Below are 26,319 nucleotides of genomic sequence, written 5' to 3'. Positions count from 1 at the left end.
TCAGGAGCCAGACTGGGTAGGCATAGGGCCTGGTCCTCTGATTTGACAGCCCCGGGACAGGGGCTCAGTCCATTACTTCATGCCACCAGGCTGTTCTGCCCACATCTGCTCCTTGCGCCAGTCATGCCCACGCTGCTTGCTTCTCCTCCCCTGCCGTTCAGAGCCTGGATCGCTGTCCCCTCCAAAGTTGCTCCATGCTTCTGGTGATGTCAGCCTCCACTAAGACGATGCTCTGGATGCTAGAGCCACCCAGTCCCTTGAGTTTTCCCCTCTAATGACCCTGTCTCCCACCCTCATGCCGGTGGTCCTACCCCCCACTGCCAATGTCAGCGACCTCCTCTTGGTCCTGAGTCCAAGAACCCACTGTCTGGCTCTCATCTCTCACCTTCCGGCCTCACTCCTTCTACTGCCATAACAATCTTCTCCCCTCCTGAGGCTTCAAAGTCACCCATTTTACCAGCGTTTTCCTGGCCCTCGCCCGCCTCACGTGCTCTCCTCCACTTAACTCAGATAAAACTCTGTCATTCATTGTGAGCACCCCCTTCCACGTCACCTCGACTCCCACACCCCTCCCTGCTTCTCCATGCTCGCCTGAAACCCTCCAACAGGGGTGAACCCCGAGGACCCCCGGTGACATTCCCGAGTCTGCACAAATGACTGCAGTTGGCAGCCACACTGATTGGCCTCATTGTCAATCTCTGGCCACTCACCTCAAGTGAGATCTGAACGCTGCCAGGTGATCAAACTGCGTGCTCCTTGTCCATTTCCCGTCCCTCTCTCTCGATCACCATTTCATACCTTCTTCTTTCTCCTCAAACCTCTGACACCTCCTCCCCCATCCTCGCCCTCAGCTAATAATCTGCTTCCTACGCAACTGAGAAAATAGATGCAATCAGAGTCCAAGCGTCCCCTGCCACATCTGCCCACCTGCCTGATCCTCTGCCTATTACTTGAGCGTTTTTATAATAATTAGGCAAGAAAACTCAGGTTCCCAACGGTAAGACTGCCATCTCAGCCCACCCTTCCACATCTTATAGGCAATGGGCTATACAGGCAGCGCCATATGCAATTTTCTTCACACATAAAGTGAGAACCATGAAGTGCAATGAGCTTCACATCAACTGTCCATCGTGGAACAAAGGGTGTAGACAAGTAATTTCAGATTCTGGAGGCTCTTTGGTTATTAGTTTTCTAATCAACGTTTGGGGCACTTTTCATTCTATATTTTGTACAAGTATGCACACACTGTGAAAACCCGACACAAGCGCTGCCTGCCTGACACCATCATCTCATCTACAGAAAGGGGGAAAGAATACCAGCCACCTACACATTGGCACAGTGTCCAATGAGCTTTTAACACGTGCAAATAACTTTCAGTCACCTTGGGATACAGGAAGTTCTAAGTAAATGTTAACTATTATCATTCACGTTAACAGGAATTCTGGTTCTCATGTAAAAAGGCAGTTTTGCCTGAAGAAATTTTAGAGGGCTGGAAAATAATTTTGAAAAGTAGAGTAGCAGTGGCTGGGCGCAGAGACACACACCAGTAATCCTAGCGACTCAGGAGGCTGAGGCCGGAGGATCTCAAGTTCAAAGTCAGCCTCAGTAACTCAGGGACCTAAGCAACTGGGCAAGAGCCTGTTTTCAAAATGAAAAATAAAAATGGCTGGGGATGTTGCTCAGTGGTTCAGCTCCCCTGGGTTCAATCCCCAGTAGAAGGAAGGAAGGAAGGAAGGAAGGAAAGAAGGAAGAAAAGTAGAGAGCAAAATGTTAAAATGTTACTTTCTGCCCCCAGATTTTGGAATTCAGGGGCACACCCTGTCTCTGACTGTGGCAATAAAGACACGTACATACACGTACACAAACATAAAACTCACACTTGGGCTTTTTGTCAAGAAAAAGCAAGGCAGAGAAGAAGGGAAGGGGGGTACTATCATGAACCCATTATACAGAAGACATTGCTACCTGGATTCCCCAGGAAAGGCTAGATATTCATCTGACTTGGGGGTCATCAGAGATGGCAGGGGGCAGTTCATGTGTCCTCGGATGGGGAAAGTTGGCCCAGACTTGCAATTCTTGGTATATTTTGAGATCAAGAATTATTTAAGGCAAAGGGAGAAAAAACTTGAATGAGTCAGGAAAAGCTGATAATAGTAGCTGCTATTTACCGAACCCGTACCCTGTGCCAAGCTGCTGTGCTCAGGGCCGACCATGTACAATTTCATAACCAGCTAGAGAACCCAACAGCTATGTAGTGGTTCTCCCCACGTTGCATACCAGACACAGATTCAGCAAGGTTAAGCGAGTTGCTCAAGGTCACACAGCTAGGAAGGGGCAGAAGCGAGGTTCAAAGTTTATCGTACAACCCGGGCTTTCTCCTACTCCCTGCTCTGCTCCTCTCCCCGCGTGGGCAGAAGCTGCTTGAGAAAACAGAAGAAGATCGCCCTAGACCTACACACCAGCTGTCACCTGGGCATTGGCCTGGCTTGCTGACCACTGTCTGCTGGGTGCAGAACATTGGGGGAGCAGAGGTCACCTATGGAGCTCAACAGGAATCACCCGCTGCCTTGCCCGTGTTCCCCCAGGGTGATCCTAGTCCTCATGGTGCGTTAGAGGCACTGGCCTCCCTGCCTTCCTCTGGGAGTGGCCTCCACTCTGAGCTAGAGTCTCCTGAGTCTTTCCTAAGAGACGACTAGAGGAATGCTTCTCAAACTCTAGGGTACAGCGGGTCCATCCCACATATGGATGCAATGGCCCTAGCGTTTCGGCTTCTCTGATTCCACTCACGTAGGTCGACACACATCAGTATTTCTGGAAGGTGGGCCGGATGATTCTAAAGCACACAGGGCTTAAGAACGGCTGACCTAGCCTGCCCGTCTGCACCCCAGCCGTCTCACAGATGTGTTTGGCCTTCTGTAAAACATGGCTGCCATAAAAACAGAAATTACAATGTAGCCTAGGAGTTCCTTGGAACCAATTTTTTTAAATTCCTGAATAATATTGAGAGTTGAAGCATATTGAGTTCCTTCCTTTCCCCTTTATTGATGAAATAAGATATCCCAAATCTCATTACGATCATATAACACGCACATTTGTTTCTGCACCGTGTCAGGCATTCTGATTTCTGAAGTTCCACATTTCCATTAAAACGGTGTGATGCAGAACTGAGATTCTCAAATGGATCCACAAGAGCACACGCCGGCCCCCACGTACCTACATGTGGCTGTGCACATGTGACACATGCCACATGCAGTCACAAAACTCACACGGTTATAGCTGCAGCGTGTCCTCTGGGGTCTGGAGGGCCATTTGGCTGGTGGGACTTGCAATAGCTGTCCTCTCTTCCTCTCCTGGCAGGTGGAAAGCACTTCTGCAGGAGAGAGGCAGCTGAGAGCTGGGTCCCTTGCTGACCTCAGAGCCCATGGGCCTCCACAGAAACCATGCCAGGAAGGTATCACCCTGGCTTCAAGGGTGTGGGCGGGTTCTGGAGAAAGACACGTGTCCATCCATGTTCAAGGTCTGGAGTTGAGTCCCTTGCTGGCTACATGAAACGGACACAAGTAAAAGCCCCCCTTTCCCTCCCATGGGAAGGCAATGACAGCAGCTCTCTGTTCCTTAGATGAAATGAACGGATGGACGGAGTCTCAGGACAATAACTGAGAGGCAGTTGTCACTTTTTACATACAGTTGTCAAGTTCCCTGCCCCATCCCTCTCTGGATTCTGCATCTAAAGGTTTTTTCCCTGGGCTAATGCAATCCAGGTCTCAAGTTCAGTCCTCCTGAAAGCTTGTTAGTCTCACTTACTCCCGTCCATGGACACAGCCCGCTGGGTGTCCCTGACACTGTCTTTACTCACAGATGAACAGGACCAGAGCTTGGCAGTGGATTGGTGTAAACCATTCCTGCAGGAGGAAAACAGCTCCCCACCTGTTGGCAGTGGAAATGCAACCTGTGTGTGCAAAAGAGGGTGCGGAATCCCAGCTTCCTCCTCCACAGACACACGTGTTGTATTCCATCCTGACGCAAGAGGAGGGCAAAGGACGAGGGCGCAGAGGTGCAGCAGAAGACACGGCTATGCCAGGGAGAGCTGGCTGTGTAAATAGACCTGCGAAGAATAAAATGTCCATCGAGGAACTGTGTGTGTATAGCTTTTGCCCTTTCCCGAAAGTCCTTTCCTAGCTCCTAATTTGTTTCAATTCAATATATATTTAGCCAATTTCACTTTTAATTGAGCCACTCATTCATTTATTCATTTATTTATTTACTTGAAAAATATTAATTAACCAACTGCCATGTAAAAACACTTTGCTAAACACTGTCAGGGGACCCAGGAATGATTTATACACGTTCTCTGCCATCAAGGACTTCGTTAATGAACCCAGGCATTCCCCAAGCATCTATTATGCACCTCCGCAGAGCCAGATGCTGCGGAGAACAGCGAGATACACAAATGGAAGGCTGGGTCCCTGTCTTGATCATGGTCCAGTGGGATAAAAAGGCACGTAAACAAACCATGGCATTTAGTTTGTCAATTTTCACCATTACACAAGTAAAAGTCACGGTTGCATATTAACAGTGGTCAAGGAGCCCAGTGCTTTCCGTTTATTATTTCACTTGATTCTCAATTAAAAAAAAAAAAACAAAACCCTGAAGTACAGCTATTATATTATTCCCACTTAATATATGGGGAAAGAGAGGCTTAGGAAATTTAAATAACTTTATCCAAAGTCTCAAAGCCTGACATGTGGCAGAGCCAGCACTTTCTGTGACATCTGGGAATCCCCACCACCTGCTGCTATGGGAGAACAAAGGAGAGATGCCGAGATGCACTGGTTGAAGGGCGAGGGAAGGGAGAACCCTGAGGAAGGAGAGGGAGTCCAAGGACAGGAAGCCAGTGCGACCAGTGTGAGAAGAGATCACATCCGGTTGAGCAGCCACGGAAAAGCCTCCTGCAGGGAAAGCTATTTTAGATAAGCTCAGACCAATGGGCCAAATCTGGGCGTTTATGATGCAGAGAACAGGGAAGGCCTGCTGCTGAAGGCAGTGTGTGGGGACAGGCGCACGTGCGGGGACATCGGGGACAGTGGAGGGTTTATGCCCCATGGGGGAGTGGGACTCACAGTTATGTCACGGTGGTTCCTGAAAGCCAATCTGCACCGGGAGGTCAGGAGGGGTCCTGAAGAGAGGAGCTGCCATCTCGGGACTTTGCTTCTCAGAAAGCAGGATAAATGGGCTAGAGAAAGGCCTGTGGAGCAGCCTTTTGTAATCAGGGCAAAAAAGAATAATTAGGGGCGAATTTGGTGGGGAGATGTGGACTTGGAGGAGGAGCCCCATCAGGCAGGTCTCTTGGTGGCTACTTCAAGCGGTGGCTGAGGGTCAGGAAGCAGTTTAGGATGGCCCGGAAGGAGCAGCACAATGGCTTTGCCATGAATTGAAACCAGCAGTTCCAAAGGATGCTTTTGTGGAGGTGGGGGCGAGGGGCAAGTCTAGAGGCACAAGGAGATGCTGAGAAGGCCGAGTCTCAGCTGGGAGCGCCTGCGAAGAGCAGCAGCAGGACAGACAGAGGACAGTGCAGGGATGGGTTTGGGGATGAAGGCAGAGACAGACCCCAGTGGTCAAGCACTGAGCACCCCGTTTTATAGCCAGGCTCACGTTGCCAAAACCGTAAGACACATGAGAAAAGGTGGCTCATTTGTTCGTTCATTCACAAACACGTGTCCCGCAGCTCTGACACGTGGGGCTGAGCAGAGGCGTGGGGTGGGCTATTTCACGGAGTTCAGTGAGCTTAGTGAGTCTGTAGCTGCGAGTCGAGGAGCGTCCTGAAGGAAGAAACAGGGCGCTTGAGTGCGCGACGTCAAGGAGCCAGGACCGGGCTCTGGGCGGGCAGCCATGCTGCCTCCCAGCTGCCAGTCCTTAGCCAGGCGGTCAGGCGGCTGCCTGACCCAGCCCTTCCCGCCAGCCAACCTGGCTGGTCCCATCCTCCCCACTTATTAGGGTGGAGCCATGGCGGCCGCAGTCCTAAAGGAGCTGGCACTTTCCTCCTCCAGTCCTCAAGGTCCCCCAGGACAGGGGGCTCCCTTCCCTCCTACCCGACTGGCACTTTCTCATCCCTCAGTTTCAATGGAGAGACAACCCAAATTTCAAGTCAGCCCCTCCCACCGCCGATGGTCCTTAGTCTACTTTTTGCAGCCCGTGAGTGCTTGTGATGTATTTCTTTTCCTCTGTGTTCCAATGGCCATCTCAGCCAACAGCTAGTCCCTTATGGCAGGGACCTGAAGATCTTTTCCAGCACTGTATCTGCAGCCTTTAGGTGAACTCAACACAGAGCAAAGGCCTCAGGAAAGAGCAAACTGTAATAAAGGAGCAAGCAAAAGGCCATCCGAAGCAGGACCCAGGGTGGGCCAGGCAGGGGTGGCAGAAGGTGAAAGAGACAAAGATTTGGGGTGACGAAGGGTATTTTTAAAGTGGTTTTCATGAGGTGGATGCTGGCTGAGGCGCTGGAAAAGTCTGAAAGGGGACAATGGGTGTGATGGATACAAGGAGGAAGACCAAGGAGTGGAGCTGGAGGAGGGATGGAATGGAGCAAGGAGAAGCTGGGGGTTGCAGAAAACTTCAGGGTTCACTAAGCTGTGCAGGGCCTCGCTAAGTGGATGAGGTTGGCCTCAAACGAGTGATCCTCCTGCCTCAGCCTCCCAAGTTGCTGGGTAACAATCATGCACCACAGTGCCGGGCCTTCTTTTCCCCCCTAAACACTGTATCCCAGAATGTGGACTTGTTTGGAAATGAGATTTTTGCAGATGCAGCTAGTTAAGATGAGACAAGGCTGGAGTAGGGTGAGCCCCTAATTCAGTGTGACCAGTGCCTTATAGGAGGCCCAAACACAGGGAAGAAGCCATGGAAGGCTGGAGGCAGGTATTAAAGAGAAGCATTTACATGCCAAGGAGCACCTGAGGAACGAGAGGGCTGGCAGGGGCCTGCAGAGGGAGCCTGGTTCTGCCAACACCTCCATTTCACACGTCTGTCCTCCGTGTCCACGAGATAGGACATTTCTGTTGTTTCAAACCACCCAGTTGATGGCACTTGGTTATCGAAGCCTGAGGAGGTGCACACATTTGGTAAAATGTGCTCAGTGTAGGGATGGTCAGGGTGGGATAGGTGTACGGAGGAAAGGTATCTACCAGGGACTGAAGCCAAAGAACGCTTCACAGAGGAGCTACAGGAAACCTCAATTTGCAGGACAGACATTAATCAATTCATCAGATATGGGGAGGTGCAGTCCTCTCTGGACTTGGCCTTGTATTTAATCACAGAAATTCATCGCTGCAGGTGGTTCTGCCCCTTGGAGCCCAACAAGCCCAACAGCCTGGACACAGGACCTAGAGAAGGGGTAGAGGTAGGAGGCAGAACAGAAGGCTTTGGTGCAAGCAGAAGGACTGAGAACTTTATCGTGAAAGGTGAGGGAGAGCTGCTGGGTTTACGTGGTGGGAGCAAGGAGCGTGGGCAGGAGGCTGGGAGGGAAGTCCTCATGAGAAACCAAGGCCCTGGTGGAGGGAGCAGGACAGAGGGGACAGCCCTAAGTGACGGCGAGGAAGTAGAGCTGACAGGACGAGAGATCGATTGGATGTGAGGATGGGGAGAGAGAAGAAGCCAGCAGAAGAGCCGGATCTCTGGTTTGACACCAGCTGCTGGTGGCCCCACTCACTGTGTCAGGGAATCCACAGGAGAAAGGCCTTTAAGTGAAGGGTCCATTTTGGATTGCGGAGTTTGAATTTTTTAGCCTGGGTAGGGATGAGTCATGGAAGTAAGAAGGGGAAGATCTGCGCCTGTTTTGTAGTGCTAAATAAAAGGTGTCTTAAGAGGTAGACGAGATAACCAGGAAGAGGAATGCAGTCAGAAGAGGGGCTTTCTGCACTACCTGAGCCCCAGAGCTTCCTGCTGCAGGATAAACACAAGGCAGCGTCTCTGCCAATTTCCGTCTTCAGGGGCTGGCAAATCTGCAGAAAAGTCCTGTGAGTTATGTGGGGTTTCTTATTAATTGATTCCTGAGGGGAAGAAATAGGAGGAAGATAGAGAACAAGATTCCAGAAGCCTGGCTTTATTAACTGCGTCTATTCTGGGAAGAAACCAAGGCCACACAATCGGAGGGACAGAGAAGTCAGGATGAATACATCAATGGTCCAGTTCAGCGCGTTTTGAGCACTCCCGTAGTAAAGCGGTGATTTTCCAACTTCACTGTACATCCGAATCACCTGAAGGGCTTATTAAAATGTGACTCTTGGGTTTCCACCTCCAGAATTTCTGGGTCAGTAGGTCTGGGTGCCTGAAGAATTTCCATAGCTACAAGCTCTTAGGTGATGCAGATGCTGCTGACCTGGGAATCATACTTGGAGAACCATCCACAAGAGGTTTTAAACATCATTGGCTTCCAGAATCACCTGGGAAGATTTTAACTCTCAGAGATTGCTGCCTTGGTAGGTCTTACAAGGGGCATGGCCATGACTTTGTTTAATCTGCCCCAGGAGAGTCTAATGAGCCTGGTAGAGAACAGTGGTTCTACTTCATGCCTGGAACTCTGATACACAATCCAGAAATTCAGTGGAGAGAGCTGGCCTGGGCCTTCAGGAGCTCATGATCCAGCAGGGAAGGGGGGTTACACATGCATATGTGTATACAGTGTAAGGGAGGTAAATAAGGAAGGGGTGAAGATGTGGTGTGCAGCTGAGGGCAGAGGGAGAAGCACAAAGATGGCGAGCAAGGTGAGGTTTGGGAAAGGAGACTAGAGAACAGGCTTGGGTTTCCCAGGCTTGCAAATGGCGGACATGACATTAGCAGTGATATGGCGCGGAGTGAAGTCTGATGGCGGAAGAGTTCCAGCCCAGGCTGGGAGAGAGCCTAAGGATGGGTGAGAGGGGTTGTTAGGATAACGCAGGCGCTTTAACATGGCGGACGCACCAGGGCTGAGGAAGACCAAGACCTGGGATGAGGCTGGACCCGCGGCAAGCAGCAGGTCAGAGTGGCACGCACACCAGACCTAGGGTCTGAGGTCCCCCTGGGGGTCCCCTACCCTATCCCCAGCATTCCCAGACTCCCTTCCCTCATTCACAGTCTCCCCTGAAAAGCACCACAGCTCCCCACATTTTCTTGTTATTTTTCATGTAAAAGACAGATAGGAAAAAGCAATTCGGTGCCTGGGTCTTGTTAGACTCGCAGTAGATTTCAATCCCTTTTACTTATTTATGGACCTATTTTTCCCAGGTGCTACTTTTCCCTGGTATGTTCGTAAACACCATTTTTATTCCACTTAATCCTTTTGGCAGCATTAACTCATTCTGCAACCCCCATCCTTATCTTTCCTATGAAGAGTGTTCACAGACATAGTTAAAATTCACAGATAGTTTGTTATTCTCTTCCAAAACTTTTTCTGATTTGGGGTTTGGGGATGCTGCCTTGTGCAGGCCATTTTTTGCTGAAGGCATCTCGCTCATCAGCTCAAAATGTTTTCTGTTTTTTGCGTCTCTGTGTCCCTGTGCTGTGGCACCAGCCTCTCTCTCTCTCTCTCAAGCCTAGCAAGTGTTCACTCTGACCTTGGACTTGGGCACAGTGGTCGACAGCTTCAGGCCTCTGGACTAACAAAAGGTTTCAGATCCGGTGGCTGTCCCTCATGCCTCTCACCAGCCTCAATTTCACTCATACAAATGACAGCCGCTGGGACTGCCACTGTTAGATTGTGCTGCTATAGAATGTTCCGGCCACAGTCTAATCTGTTCTGTCAAGCTGACTGCGAGTGGAGGCTTCAGGAAGGCCAGTGATTGTAACAGCCCAGCCAGAGGCAAGAGAGAGAAAGACAGCCGCAGAGACTGTCCTCCATGCCTCGTGGATGCTGTGAATGCTGTGCGATTTCTTGGGTCTTTTAGCATCTCCCAAGATGGGGCCTTATTCTCCCTGCACACCACTGGTGCAGCAGCCAGGAACAAAAAGCAAGGCTCAGTAATTGTTCAGAACAGACAGCAAGAAGAATGGAGTGTTCCAAAGTGCCACTCGGCAGCATTTGGCTTTTGATTTTCTCTCTCCGATGTAAGTGGTGGGGGATGGTGAGCATCGCTCTGGAGAAGGGAACAGAGGACTCCGCTTCCATTAGAACCACCCAGAAATGAAGACCCTTGCCTTGTAAGGTGGTGAGGTCTTCAAACCCCTGAAAGCTCAGAGGCTGGACCCTTTGGGAAGTGCTACTGGGATGATTATAGACTGTAAGGAAAGGCGGACTCTGCACCCTCATAAACTCACAGGATCTGAGACTGTCCCTCGCTACAGACCCACTCCACGTGCACCAGGTGGGAGTCCCAGCATTTCAGAGATTTCAGGGTATGACCCAGAGCATTTTATTTCTCAACAGTGTAAAGCATTCTTTTTTATTCTTTTTTTTTTTTTTTTTTTTTTTTTTTTTTAATTTGAACCAAAATCTGCTTCTCTATAATTTGTAACTATTATTCTTGGGTCTGACTTTCAAGGAAAAACAGATCAATTCTGATGTGCTTGGGAGAGTTATTAGCACACCTTCCCCTTGCTTCTCCCTCTCTAGAGTAAGCATCCCCAGGAGCTTTACCCAGTCCCACCAAGTGACCGGCCTCCAGTCCTTGTGGTCTGGACGTTCTCCAGTTGGTCACTGAACTACCTCGCATTAGAGCTTGAGATCTACGATTAATCAGACAAGCAACCCCAGAGAAGTCTGTGCATCTTATCCACCCTCTGCCTCCCTTCCCGTCAACCCTTTCCTGGATGTGCCCACCCTACAGACGCCTTTAGCCAAGGCTCCTCAAAGTGTCCCATTCCCCATGAGTTTGGCACTTGGGGCAAGTGGCAACATGGACACCCACCCTGCTGTTGTGGATGCCATGCAGGGCCACCCAGACACCCCCACAGCCTCAGGCGGAGCATCCCCAGGCCTGGGAGTGCGGCTGCTGAGAGTGCCCTCCTGCTCAGGGAAGCCCACACCCACGGCTGGCTGGGTGGGAGGCAAAGGGCTGGTCTCCTGGCTCCAATTTGAGACCACTGTGCAAGGTCCCCAGGGCACCAGCTGAGGCCTCTCTCGTCGCTGTGGCACAGCTGAGCATCTCCCGCAGCCCAGTCTGCTCCTCCGCACGGCAGATGCCCCAAGAACTCTCCCTGGTGACCCCCTGCACACAAGTCCCACCTCAAAGGACCACTCTGCTCCCCCAGAGTTCTGCACCCTCGCTGCAGCCCTGCTGAGCAGGTGCCCTGCTGCTCACTGCTCCGTCACACGTCTCTGCCAGTGTCCTCCCTGGTCCCCTCTGCTTGGCAGTCACTGTACCTTCGCACTCTTGGGAACTTAAAAAAGAAATGGGGCTGATCCAACAAGGACTCTGGCTAGATGGGAGAGAGTAAAGAGCCTGAGCAACAGGATTCTGCCGTCATCCTACCCCTTTGCTGCCTGCCACTACCTGGTGACTCCCCGACACCAGACCAAAGCCAGGGAAGCAGGTGGGTGGGTGCAGGTCCCCCCTGCCACACCCCTTCCTCTCTCCAGTGCTGAAAGCCCTTCTACCTGGAGAGGCAAGCCCGCTCCATCCTCTCCATCCTGACCCTCTGGGATCTAACCATTGACTCCCCTCCTCTATTTGGTGGGCTTATTATTTAATTTGAGACCATATTTGTTAGTCCTAGTTATTTTATTGCTCTTCTGTCTCCTGTCCAGGTCATCTTCCAAGTGAGAGACAGATACTGTCTTTTATTGCTGCAGAGATGGTCAACCAACCCCCGTGCTCACACTGAAACCCTAACTCAGCAGGCCAGTGATCAGGAAGAATTGAATGACAGGTTTCCAGGGGTGGTTGCTGAGTGGTGGCTTCTGGCACTTTCCAGGAAGCTGACCCTCAAGCCTTCTCTCTTGTCCCTAGAAGGACTGTCTCCCTTCTGCAAACGTCTTCCAGTTTATTTCATCTTACCAGATCCATCTTCCACCCATTCCTCCTAACAGCCCTGTACTCTCAGTGGACATAATAACCAGGATGATGACAGAATCATTGTCAGTTCCAAATGGGAAATTAAAATGGCGCCACACCACAGGAAAGGGGTTCTAATCACTTCACACGAGGGGTAGGAAATCACTCCTCTTAAAATGTGGTAGAGTGATAAAGAATATTAACACTGAGAGGAAAGCAACCATCTTGACAGTCCAAGACATATTATCCTGATTAATATATGTGCCTTGCTGGGGGAATTAACAGGGCAGTTGGGTGTGACATAAAAGGTACCTGAAGCAATTCTCCAGCTGGTTGTGGTTAGAATGAAATGAAATGGTTTGGAAGGAGGAAGAAGGAGATAGCTCAAAATGTCTATTTTCTACCACTCCAGTATCCATTACGACACCAAAACACATCAATTATGTTCTCCCATGGCTCAGTATAGCCTCACGGTTCAGCCTGCGAGCCGAGGAGCCAGACTGTGAGCTAAGACCTGGCTCTGACATGTTAACTGGGTGACCTGGAGTAAATCTTCCCTCTGTGCCTCGCTTTCTCCTGTGTAAAGCAGAGATGATCACATCCACATCCTGGATACTAATGAGAAAATGGGATCCTCCTTGGAGGACAGTTGAAAAGGCTCAAGGAGCCTCACAGGCAAGTGCTTGTGCTTACAGGGCAGGCACAGCTACACACTGCCAGTGTCCTCTGCCATCATCGTCATGAGCCTTGTTGCAGTTGCTTCCCACATTGTCCCCTACCCTGCTGGTCTCCCGGTCATCTACTGCAGAGGGCTGCAAGGTCTGTGTCTGGCAGGGTGATATCTACCCTGTCTCCTGGCTGGGGACCGTATGCAGACACTTTTGATTGACACGACTTGGGGTTGGGGTGCTATGTGTATGCAGTGGGTGAAGGTCAGGGACCCTGCTATATATCCTACAGTCATACAACAGTCTCCATAACAAGGACTTGTCCAGCCCTGAGTGTCAATTGTGCCAAGATTGAGAACTCCGGATCCAATGAAGGGTTGTCACACATTTTCTGTTAAAAAGACAGTAAGTATTTTTTTGGCTTTGCAGTCCATACAATCTCTGTTGTAACTCTGCCATCGCAGCAGGAAAGCAGACACAGGCAATACAGAAATGAATGGGTATTGCTGTGTTCCAATAAAACTTTATTTACAAAAACAGGCAGCAGACGGGATTTGACCTGAGGCCAGTAGTCTACAGATGCCTGGTCCAGGGCCTTCTCTGCCTTCCTGTAATGCCATCTCCAGCACCCCAGCCTTTCCTCAGAGACTTTATGGCTTCCCATTTCCAACTAGGTAAATCCAAGCTCCCTGTTTGGCATGCAAAGCCTTCTCTCTCTCTCTCTCTCCCTTGACTGGCGCGGCGGCCATGTCCTCCTCTGCCCTCTGCCCAGACTACCCTCCCTGCCATGCGTCCCTCCCCTTCCATTCTCTCTCGCCCTCCTCACTCTGCTCTCCATCAGCAGGTGGGCCTGATGGCAATGAGAGCAATTAGAAACACCTCCGGCAGGGCCACAGCTTTGGCAAAAGAAAGAAGCAGGTGGGATTCAGAGACATTCCCAAGGTGGACAAAGAGGATTTGGTGACTGAGAGAATGTGGATGAGTGGGGGAGAAGGGAGAGTCCCTGCGGGGGACTCCGGAGAATGACATGGAGAATGACCCCTGATTCTCTCATCTGGGCAAATGAGTGGCTGAAGATGCTCTTTATGTGGGTCAAGAATGAGGGGAGTTGGTGCGGGGACCAGGGTGGCCGTGGGGTTCAACTCTCCACAAGTTAATTTGAGGTCCTTGTACCAAATCATGAACAAGTGCCCAGAGGCAGGTGGAGATGGAGGGCGGCAAACAAGAAAGGAGGTCAGGACTGGAGAGACAGATTTGGAAAACAAGAGTGGAGGCCACAGTCAGGGCTCTGGGGCCGGGAGATCACCTGGGGACATGTGTAGTGCTGCAATAGAAGGCCTCCAGGGAGAGGGGGGAACTGAGGGAATGCCTTTGACAAAAAGTCCCCTTTCAGATCCACACACGCATGGGGTTCATCCAGGATAGTTTTATGATGGGAAAAGCAGAGGACCATGGTCTCAATGCAGGTTATATACAAATTAATAGATATAAGGAAAAATAAACTCTTATGCCTAGATAGAGTAACGAAGCCATTTCCAAAGAATTTCTTACTCATTCTAAAGAACTTGGCTCTGGATCTAAACCTACATTCTATCCAAACCTAAATGTGTTTGAAAGTCTCCAACTGCTATTAATTCTACCCTTGGATGTGAAGCTCAGAGACAGCATTTATTCCTTGAAGGAGACTATGTGATGCTAGCCCATTGGTCTCTCTACTTTTCAAAGGTATCCTGGTTTAAAGATCTTGAAAATTATTCAGAGTTAATTTAATAATCTATTCTTATGCCTGGCGCTCAGTACCAGGTCATGCCTGGTATATCACTCAATATAGGAGCATGCAGAATAACTCACTGATAGAGGAAATCAAGATTCAGCATTGAAATGGATAGTCCAGATGGAACTGCATGTTTGTACAGACACACTCAGTCTTCTGTCTGTGCAAATGAAGCTAAAATGATTGATTTCGTGTGTAAGAAACACTGGCTGTGATAGCTGCTCTTTTGTTAAAATCACGAGACTTTGAACAATGGGGTGAGCACAGAGTCTAAATGTACAAAGGTTTGCAATGATCCAGGCGGATGCTTCACCAGTGGAGAGATCTCCAGCACTCAGAAGGCTGAAACCCAGAAGTCGGAAGGGGTATCGCTCAATTTTGATGTGTCCTGACCCTTTATGGAATTGGATTTGGGGAGACAAAGTAGGTGTGCCACTATTTTCCTTACTTAGAGTTCTGGAGGAAGACTATTTTGGCAAGATGGTTCATTCCCATGTTTGGGATGCATGTGACTTTCTGATCGCCTCCAGGTTCAGGCCTTCAATTTATTCTTATTTAACAACTTTTTATCCAGCTGTCAAAGGCGTTAGATCTCATCACTGCCACTTTCTTTAGAGAACTGTAACCTCTGCAAGGAGATATCGTCCCTCCTTTTCAGTGGTAGGAAAAGAGCCAATTAAGCTCCATCTTGCAGAGGCTGGATGGCCGAGCAGACGGGTGTGACCCTCGCAGCTCCGCTCGGTCTTGCACGCATGACCCCAGAAAACTAAAACTGGCAGAGGCAACCATGCCAGCGGCTCCAGGCCTCAGAGGTTCGCTCTCTCTCTTTAAGCAGAGGGTCTGCATGGTCCCCTCCCTCCAGTTCATCTTTTCTCCCTTCCTACAGAGTGCAGGGAGAGGAGGAAGAAGAGAAGAGAGAAGAAGGGGTTAGTCTGGACCATGATTTTTGCCAGTGATGGATGAATAATGGTCCATTCCAGGAAGACAGGGAAAATGGGCTAAATGAGAAAACATTTCACAATGCTGGGCCTTGGTATCAAGTTGAGCCAAACTCAATCCAGCACAGCAATTTTCCACCTTCCAACTGTTTCTGCTTGTGCTCAAAGCTCCAATTATATCAGCCTGAATGCTTCTCGTAAGACTACTACTTCTCTTGTCTGCCGCCCCTGCCCCCAACCCGGGCTCCCTCTGGCTCCACGGGGGAGTGCGGACTGTCAGTGGATTCGGGCTCCCTCTCTCCTGCGGGCTTTCTTGAGCTGCCTCCCTCTTCTCCAGCTTCCTTTATTAAAAATGCTAATGCTACCATTTTCTGCCTGGATTTCTGTCAAAGGCAGTAAAAAGGAGCCGGGGATGGGAGGGAACGTGAGAGCAGAGATGAGCTGAACAAGGAGCAGCTTTTTATCCGGCTGTCCCTCAGCTGACGCTCACAGCCCAGGAATCCGTGCGTGCACAGCAGAGGGGTAGGAAGGAGGAGGCTGGAACACGTTTTTTTTTTTTTTTTTTTTTCCCCTTTTAAAATTAAAACCCCCTAAAAAGAAAATGCTGTCCTTGTAACTTTGGCAGGCAGGGACTTTCAGCTTTTGTTCTCTTTGTCAGGGTGGCAAATTTCATCTTCTATTTTGGAGGAAGAGAGAGGAAGAGCCGAGGCCTGGAAACCTGGAGCAGAGGAAGGTGAGGAAAGGGAGAACAATGACAGGAATACAGGAAGAGTGAGCAGGAGGGGTGGCGGCAGAAAGAGCTGAGGGGAAAAGAAATGGAGAGAAGCAGCTGGAATGGCCAGAAATGAACAGGAAGCGGGGGTACAGAGAGGGTAACGGGCACATAGGAGACAAATGGAAAAATATGGCTGAGAACCACAAAAAATTGCAAACAGGAGAGATCACCTAGGCGGGGGTCAGTGTGACTGCCCCTCAGGTGTTGGCACAGTACTTCTGTCAGGTGATACACAACTGACGACTGTCCCCTCCTCCCAGCCCCCTAGTAAACGTCCCATTGCCAGTCTAAAGTTCCTTTCTTCTTCTTGTCCCATCTCTAGATTATATGCCCTAAGTCACCTCTCTGTCCTGTCTTGTGACGTCTTTATCATTTAGTATTAAGAGAGCATGGCCACATCTCATGGAAGTGTGCCTAATGCACATCCTCCATCACATGCTTGTTGCTGTAGGGTTTTCCTATAAGCCAATCCCTTTAGCCCCATGATTAGCTTTGCTGTTCTTCCCCAAATGCCCTCATGTTTCTGTGGCTTCAAGTAATAAAACACCATCAACATTTTGATTAGAAAAACTATAGAAGCCATAATGAGTGGTTGTCCAAAGCTATGAAGGAGAAAGGGTGGAGTGGAGGAGAACTATTGCAGAGGTAGGAGTCAGGAGAGCCAACCCCTACGCAACAACCACTAACCAGTCATCTGACCAGCTAGATTGTGAGGCGGGCTGGCCGGCCACTGAGGCCTGCCTTAGCTCTGATGGTCCCTGCTCTGATCTTAGTTGGGTCTGCAGTTGAACAACATACTGGAGAAATGGATTTGGGAGTCTGACAGTCTTAGACTCAAGTGTTGGTTCTGCCACTTGCAAGCCATTTAAACAGGTAGTCATTTATTTGACCTTCTGATTTCAGTGTCATCTGAGCTAAGCTTGAGAGACACTGTATAAAGTAAAGGGAGGTTTAATTTGCTTGGTCATAGCACCCAAAGTGACTAACTAATCTTCTAACCTCCATTAGGCCCAATGAAATATCTATAAGATTCATATATATGAAACTTATTAACTATGTATTTACAGTAAATGTTAACAAGTATTTATATCAGAACAACTAACTTAGTAGCTATTAGAAGAAAGTAATACCGGTAAATTGAAAGTTCTTTGTGGTGTCTGACAGACATTACTGTTTCCTTGACAGTATCTCACAGAACCCAAGAGACAGCTGCTGGGCTCCACATCCCCTGGAGCTTAGCTGGGAATGATGGAAGCAAAGTGTAAGTAAAATTCTTTGTACGAACATGGAACAGAACAGAGTCGGCATCCAGCAAATGGAGCTATTTCTGCTACTAATGGGAACACGTCCCAGTCTCTGAATTGGACCTAAAGAAGTGAATCAAAGTCAATCCATCGGATCCATGGACTTCTCTCATAGTGTTAAAATATCAGCCTGAGGGAGATGGACAAAAATGGAAAAAGTGACCGCCTGGGTTGTACCCTGCCTTTAAGAAAAAGCACTGGCCTGGGGAGATAGCTCAGTGAGTAGAGTGCTTGCCTCACAAGCACAAGGCCCTGGGTTCAATCCTCAGCACCACAAAAAAAAAAAAGAAAAAGAAAAAGCACATACCTAGAGCATTATGAAAACGAGTTACAGAGACATGCATAGGGAGCGAGAATTCCGCTTCCAAACTCCTCCTTGGGCCCTTGTGGCGACTGACATGAAGAGGCAGATGAAAGGGTGTTCTCCTCATCTGTCCAGATTTGAACAGCAGGAAAATCTCTCATCTCCCTTGCTCTCTTCCCAGGAAGGTTTGGTACCCTGCTAAGATGATTCTGAAGCAGTCCGTCAGGTATTACTCTGGGGGAGGGTGGAAAAGTAGCAAAGACACAGAAGAGCAAGGAGATTCCTGTCACTTTACCCGTTCAGAAAGTGACCACAGGGACACTGTCAACACTGAGCCCTATTTGTGCATTGACACCTTCCTAAGTCCCTCTTCAGGATGCCTCCTTCTCCCTCATCCACTGGTCTCCGCTCCATTCGTTCCCTCCTCCACGTCGGCAGCCATTCCAGCACGCAGCCCCTTGCATCCTGTGCCCCCCGCACACTATACACCTGTCTGGGTTGAACGTGAATTTGCAAATTTTCATCTTCGTTATTCCTCTCTGGATTCCTCACTGGACGCTGACCCCTGTCGGAAACTTACCTGGGCGTGAGTGGTGTGTGCACATGTGGGTAGGTCTGTGTGTATGTGTGTATGTGTGTGTGTGTGCTATGTGCACATCAGTGCGTGTGTGTGTGTGTGTGTGTGTGTGTGTGTGTGTGTGCGCCTGTGTGTAGGTGGTGAATCGCCTAGGCTTTGTTCATTCTGACCTTATGGATGTGTCTGGAAGGTAACAGTTCCCCATGAAACTAGTAGACAAGTTAATATCAGCAGGTAGATTCTTCTCCTTTGCTGCCTATGCTCCACCTCACGGACTGTTTGGAAGTACAGATTTCCCTAAGTCCTGTGCCGCAGTTTGAAAGTCCCCTCCCAAACTCATGTTAAAATTTAAAGGTGACTGTGACACATTTAAAAGGTGGGGCTTTTAAGATGTCATTAGGTCATGAGGGCTCTGTCCTCCTGATTAGATGGACGTTATCACAGGAGCAGGTTAGTTATCTCATGAGTGTTGTTTGTATAAATATGAGTTAGCTGGAATTCCTCTCCTTGAATTGTGTGTGCTCACTTGCCCTTCTGCCATGCTATGATGCAGGAGGGGGCCCTGGCCAGAGCCCAGTAGCATGCACTTGGACTTTCACGCTTCCAAAACTATGAGCAAAAAGACTTCTATTGTTTATAAATCACCTAGTCTATGGTATTCTGTTATAGTAGCAGAAAACTAGGAAAATTGGAACCAGGAATGAGGCTGTTGCTATAACAAACACTGAACATACGGGTGATTCTGGTGAGGACTCAGAAGAAGACAGGAGCTCTAGGTAAGCTCTTACTCTTGGAGATTACTCATGTGGCTGTGAAGAGCAGATGTGAGTAAGTTCAGAGTTGTCGCAATTCAGAAGAGACCAAGTGCACGGGGTGGCCTCTTCACGCTAACTCACAGGAACTAGTTCACTCTGCAAGACCAGCGCTGTTCCCCTCAGGATGGTGCCCTCTTGGCCTCAGAGCTTCCCACCAGGCCCTGCCTCTAAAGGGTCCATCATGTCAACAACACCACATTGGGCAGAAAACCTGAAGCACGTGAACCTTTGAGGGACAAATCACAGTCAAACCAGAGCAAGGTCTCAGGTGGAAAAAGGAACCAGGTATCGGAAACTGGAGTAAAGGCCATTCTTGTTCCACAGGTGCAAAGAACGTAGTGAATTATATCCATGTCCTGTGGATGCATGGAAAGCAGAACTCAAGAGTCATGAGCTAGGACCTCCAGCAGAAGAAATATCTCGGCATCAAAGCATTGAAGCCGTTACGTGGCTGCTTTTAAACACACACACTGAGATCAAGAGCAAAGAGATGATTTAAAGAAGGAATCTATAATTAAAGGGGAAGCAGAATGGAAAGATTTGAAAAACTCTCAGTCTGACCATGTAAAGAGTTAAAAAGGTGCATTTCAGAGAGAATTCTAAGGGTGTGGCCAACCTAGACAATCAGAGAAACAGCTTGAAGATATTTCAAAGATCTTTGGGCTGCCTCTCCCACTCCCATAGAGGCCTAGAGTCACATCAGGTCTCTACTCTCGGGTAAAATGTTCCTTGGCAGCCCCAACCAGGACTTCTGTGCCCCAAGCACAGCCTGAACCACTCTGACTATTGTTCTACAAAGTACAGTCAGTCAACCCCAGTAGAGTGCACCTGGTCTCAGGTCTGCAGGTTTGTAGAACCTAAGAGCTGTAGAGGTATAGCCATCTCCAGCTAGGCTTTAAAGAATGTCTTGGTCACATGGGGGCCCAAACGGAAACTTATCACAGAGGCAGAGGCACTGCAGAGGGCCCCACCAAGGCAACGCCTGGTGGAAAGCAGGCATGGGGCCACACTCAAGGTCTCCAAATGCCTTCAGCTTCCAGTGTGCCAGGCCAGCCCGGGAGAGCTGCAGGCAGGAGACTCCAGACCAGAGAACTGGAACCTGGGCTGAGCCCAGCAAAACCACAGGGATGGAGCTGTTAGAGGTTTTGTGGGACAAGTTCCCCCAGGGCACCCACGTTGTCAGAAATGGAGTAAAAGGAGATCATTCTCCAACTTTGACAATTAATGTTATATTTCTCGGTGGGTTTTGGATTTCCTTGGGACCTGATAGGTAACAGACAGATGTGAACAGTGGAAACATGAGTTTATGGGGATAATTCTGTAAACTGGGCCTACTGTGCTGACCTCCACATGCTTTCTTTTAAAAAGCAATTTACCTGCAGCCCTGCCTGGCTTAAGTCAATAGGATATGATGCATTTATCAGCCAACAATCTGTTATCTGCAGAAGAGAAGCAGTCCCAAGAGGTTACTCCCTGTTGGTAAGTTTGTCCTGAAGTGGGGGAACTTTAGTGGTCTTTATACAGACCAGATTCCAGAACTCAGGGAGGTAGAAGGATTAGAAGCAAATCCCTGAGCCATAAAATCTGTAAGAACAAGTTCAATTAGAACAGATCAGCATGGGCCAACGTGACCCAGAGGTGCCTTGGATCTTTAGTATGTCTTTAGACATCTTTATGTCTAAAGAATATCCCTCCCACGGGGCAAGACCATGCACCGTGGGGACTTGAAGTCTGGAACAATCCTGCTGTCAGTCAAAAGTCAAATGATGAACCTGCGTGGGCCTCTCTGGAAACGTGGCTGGGACCACCCCCAAAACTGGAGGGCAAGAGGGTTATGCCATCTTTCTCCTCTCTGAGAGGACCCACTCTCTCCTTTGAGAGTGTTCTCTTTTCTCCTTTTTCTAGCCCTTCTGATAAATCCATGTCTGCTCCTTTGAGTGGTATATCTGAAGTCTCCCTGGCATGGCTGCAAGGGCCAGTGACTAAGGACTGTTGCAGCTGCCTTGGCTCCAGGGAAGGCCTTGCTCTGTAACACGACCAGTTGCCCCTCTTTCCTTGCCTACTGCTTTCTTTTGGAATGGAAATGTCTACTTGACGCCTGTACTGTGACTTACTTTGGAAGTAGACAACTTGTTTTGATTTCCGGGGCTCCCCACTGGAGAGAATTTGTCTCAGTATGAATCCTGCCTTCAGTCTCACCCCTATCTGGTTAAGGTGAGACTCCAGACTTTGGACTTTTGAGTTGATGCTGGACTGAGTTAGGACTTTGGGGCTATTAGGATGGAAGGACTGTGTTTTGCATGTGAGAAGGACATAAGTTTGGGACACTAGGGGAGGAGTACTATGGTTTCAAGGGCTCCTTTAAGACTCACTGAAATTTAACCACCTTTGTGATAAGGTTAAGAGTTGGGACCTTTTAGGGATGATGTCATCTCACAAACAGACTAACGTTGCCTCAGGAGGGGCTTCATTATCTCTAGGGTGGGTTTTCCATAAAAGTGAGTCGGCCCAATTTTGTTCTCTCTCTTCTCGTGTGAGCTTGCTTGCCTTCTGCCATGTTGTGACATAAACCAGAGGCCCTTTGTCAATACTGGAACCATGACCTTGGATTTCCCAGCCTCTAGAATAAACCCAGACTGTATTATCTTACTATATCAGGAGAAAATGGATTAAAACAGTTTGTCTGTACTGCATCCTGTGCATACAAAATCGTCTTCTTGTAAAGCTGTGGCCTGCTCACCAACATGCCACCTTATATTTCCTTCTTCCTGTCTCAGTTACCTTTCCCCCTCTCTTGCTGTCTTAAGATAGCACCTTCTTGTAAACATTAGCATATAAATTTTGTTTCTAGGATAATTAGGCTAAGACCTGTCTATGCACAGATGGTCCTCAACAATGGTTTGACTTACACGATTTTTACAATGGAGGTAATGTGACATGCACTCAGTAGAAACCGTACTTTGAATTTGGAATTTTAATGTTTTTCTGGGCTAGTTGTATGCAGGACGATATTCTCTCATGATGCTGGGCAAAGCCACCACTGCCAGTCAGCCACACATCACGAGGATAAACACCTGGCATTCTGGAGTCAACTATGCCACTAAGCTATGATATTCAGTAGGTAGGTGCATTTAGGACTTATAATATTTTCAACATATGGGTTTATTGGGATGTAACTCCATTGTAACTCAAGGAGCATCTGTACTTGAATTTCTTCAACTATGAAATGAAGATGGACTATAATGGTACCCATTCATAAAGTTGTTGTGGAGATTACATGAATTAATATTAAGTCTAGCATATAATAAGCCCTAACTGATTGTTTGCTCTTATTATCCATCTTCTTTCCCAGGTATTTAATACAATCCCTGAGACATGACTAAGTGTATTTTAAATGAATGAATGATGGATGTACCCTACTTCAGTGGCACTCGGAAGACAGATGAGTCAACTCAGAAAAGAACACCATGCCAAATGTTAAACACAAAAACACTGATTTCTCCTCTGTGGATAGAGAAACTTAAGCACTAGGAAATAACACTAAGAAAATCATGCAGAGGTTTGCCAGAGCTTGTATGCATCAACTTGTGTGCACCCATTCATTTATTCATTCAATGTAATGTTTACTTTCTGCTTAATATTGAATGTGATAGGAAAAACCATAGCATTACAAAAACGAGTAAGACACAATCCTAACCTTGCATCCGGTATAGTGAGGGCAGAGGCAGATAAGTGATCAGATGATTATAGTCATCAGATCATTATAATTAGTTTGAAAACAATAAGAGATCTATGCACGGATACCAAGAGAGGGTCACTTCATAAAGACTGGATCGTCAGATGGGTGTCTAAGAAGGGCTACCTAGATGCAGACTTAAACAGTAAGTAGGATAAGTCCTGGATGTTTGGGACTGGAGGAGGGGAAGTAGAAAAAGCCGTTCCAGGCACTGCAGAGTCAGGAGCAAATGCAGAGAACTTGGTGCAGCATGGAGCACCCACTGGCTCTACAGCAGATCCGATGCTGTGGAACATAAATCCCAAGCAGAGTGATTGGAGAGGAGGGGGCTGAAGGGGTGGCAGGAACCGGGTCACGAAGAGCTTGTAGGCTATCTTAGGAGGCTCCAAATTTATCTTCTGAATGGTCACAGAGATCACTCTTAGATCTTTTTGGTGGCTTCAGAGGAAGGACGTGAGGATAATTAAGGGGTGGGGAGCCATGTGAGAAACCTAGGATGGCGATCAGTGTGAGCCGTAGTGGTGGTGCTGGTGACCAGCACATGTGTGAGGGGCCCCTTTGATGATCTAGTACATGATGAGGGGCAGCAGGGAAGGGGAGACGCTCCGTGCTGGAGCTCTGCCAGGCCTGGGTTCTGCACCAGCACCCTCCCCTGGAGAAAGCCAGGATGGAGCCCACCAACAAGTGGGTCTTCCAAAGATAGCAGGTTAGGTGGTCAGGTCAGAGTCCTTGGATTTTAGTACTGAGATCTAAAAGCCCAGGTTCACACAGAAATCTAAACTCTGAGTCTAAGTAAATGACTGTTAAGAATTATTTAATTTATAATGTCCACTGAGCTTCATAGGGGTCAAGAAATAAAGACACTCCCAACTTCTCAGGTAAATGGCAAATAAGATGCAAAGCCATGATAAAAACCAAGACTGACTCTCTCTTCCTCTCTCTCTCCCTCCCCCACCCCACGTCCCCTCCTTCCTGCACATTCCTGCACACAGATTTCCAACTTCACAGCTCATAGTAATTATCAAGCACATTCTCAGTATCTAGAGCCTCCGAGCCAGTTTCCTCCTCTCGCCAGCCCCCATCCCGTGGTACCTCAGATTACCAACTGCAACTTTAACCATGCTCTACATTCTGGATCTCAGGCCTCGAAAGTGTAATTGCTAAATTGGTCGCAGACTGGAAGAATGGGGAGAGGTTTTGCAACAGCATCACCAGCCCTCTCCCTGGGCTTCAGTTCAAAGGAGTCGTGGTTCAGGGCCAGAGAGAGAACAGCAGACTTAATGCACATGGAGGCTCATCACTTCCTCCCTCTGCTCACTCCCTCCCTCTGCCGCCCTCTGGTACACAAGGGCACAGCAGGGGTTTCTGGGAAACGGAGTCTTTGATGATGTGCTCTCCCTGCTGTGAAGACTAATGACTTCAAAGAGGGCATCCTGCCACGCTGGGGGCTTCCATGGAAAATCTGACTGCAGAGTAATTAGGCAAGAGGCTCCAGTTCAGGCTAGCGTGTCCCACATCACCCTCCCCAGCCCTGCAGAAGGCACAATTTGGGGAAGGAAAAGACAAGGCTTTTGAAGAGTGGGAGTGTCTTTGATGATAGCAGAGAAAGGTGAAAAATTAAAACCACACCAAACCAAACCAGCCTGGTCAGGGGCTGCTGACCAGTGGCCGAGTTGAAAGGTTTTAAATATTGGAAGCAGGACCTCCCTGCTGAGAAGCATCTCCCTGACAGGTGTCAAGATGCCTGTGCTACAGATTCCGAGCACCTTAGAGGAAGATCCATCCGATCCCAATCACTGCCAGATATTACCAAGCGCCATCCATGAGCTGGACACTCGCTTCCCTTGACTCTATCATTGGCTGTCAGTGCTCTCTATCTGGGCCCTGTGTCCAAAAAAAAAAAAAAAAAAAAAAAAAAAATTGCATCTGTACCGAACATGCACAAACATGTTTTTCTTGTCATTATTCCCTAAACAACAGAGTATAACAACTATTCACATGGCATTCATATTTCACTAGGTACTCTAAGAAATCCAGAGATGATTCAAAGATGCAGGAGAATGGACACCGGTCGCACACAACTACTAATCCTTTTCATATAAGCACTGGAGCCGCCTCAGATTTTGGCATGCACAGGGTTTCATTACTTGATCTAATAATCTGCCGACACCGAGTGATGTCAGCAGTCCTCACGACAGCCCTACAGGGTGGTGACTATTCTGACCCCTAGTTCACAGGATGGGGGTGGGGCCTTTCAGGCTCAGAAAGCTCAGGTAATCTGCCCAAAGAGATGGGTAGTAAGTGAGTGGTAGAGTCGGTACTTAGACCAGGCAGTCTGGGTGTGCTGTCTTGACCTGAGTTCCTCTTCTGACCTGAGTTCCTCACACAGTGCCTAAAATGGAGTAGAATGGACCACACAGGAGTGTTGTGAGAAGTTTACAAGGTACCTGGCATAGAGAGGATCCTCAATAGAAGTGAGATTTTGGAAGTAATAGAAAGACACTCATTCCCTCTTTCATGTCCTATAAGCCCTGTAAGATGGTCACCCACATACATATCTCCCCCATCAGCCATAATGCTTGAAATCCACTAGGAGAAATTATTCAATTTTTATTGAACACCTATTATATGTGCTTGAGAATGTGTCTCAAAAATAAGTGTTGCTCCCAAAGACCTATGGTTCAGTAGGGGGTCAAGACAAGGAACAGAAATAGCACAGGGCCCCACGTGGCAATTGCCACAGAAGAATCACAGTCCTGAGGCTGCCGAAAGCTGTAAAGGTGTCTTCCAAATCGGAGTTGGGAAAGGTTTTGTGGTGCAGCAGCTCTTTGGACTGGTCTTCAGAATGGGGAGAACTAACCAGGTGGGGCCTGGGAGGAAGGGAACTGGAGGGGAACTAATGACCGAAGCAGAAGTGGACGGGCATAGGTAAAAGTCAAGCGTGTCCACAAGTGGCGTGGCGGGACTCAAATGAACTCTGGGTCTGTCTTACCAGGAGCCTCTCCAGACATACACTGGGTGGCATGTCCATCCTCATCCTCACACTGACAGCCTGGACCTCACGCTAGACATTGGAGGTCATCCCATCTCCTTCTTTTCCTACTGTGTGCTCTCAAGCAAGCCTGAGCCCCGTGCCACAGCTTCACGTCTGTAAACGTCAGCAGGAAGAAGAGCTATGATACCCATAATGCACTTACAAATGATGCCTGTCACATGAAAAGCACTCAGTCAGTATTACTACTACGATCCCAATGAGAGAACAGACATAAGGCACCTAGAACAGCTTGTCACGATGAAAGGAGTCCATGACTCGATGGTCTCCCTCCCTCACTTTTATTGGCCACAGAGCACCCTGAATACCTCTCCAAATGTCTTTTGTTGATGCCTGAAGATTTTATCCCTTTGGGTTAAACACCACTACTCTGTGGGTTCCTTTCAAAGAGCAAGCACTCCTGGGACCAGGGAGGA

At 48.6% G+C, this 26,319-nt stretch overlaps 1 protein-coding gene across 3 annotated transcripts in view; it reads right to left on the bottom strand.

The window, feature by feature from the left end:
• The window catches only part of ASTN1 (astrotactin 1), a 287,138-nt gene that overhangs the window by 103,182 nt on the left and 157,637 nt on the right, over positions 1-26,319 (bottom strand). The gene's annotated exons all lie outside the window — the stretch shown is intronic.

This window comes from Sciurus vulgaris (assembly GCF_902686455.1).
Source record: "Sciurus vulgaris genome assembly, chromosome: 12".
In the NCBI taxonomy this organism is placed as follows: domain Eukaryota; kingdom Metazoa; phylum Chordata; class Mammalia; order Rodentia; family Sciuridae; genus Sciurus; species Sciurus vulgaris.
This window is presented reverse-complemented; position numbering and strand designations above follow the sequence as displayed.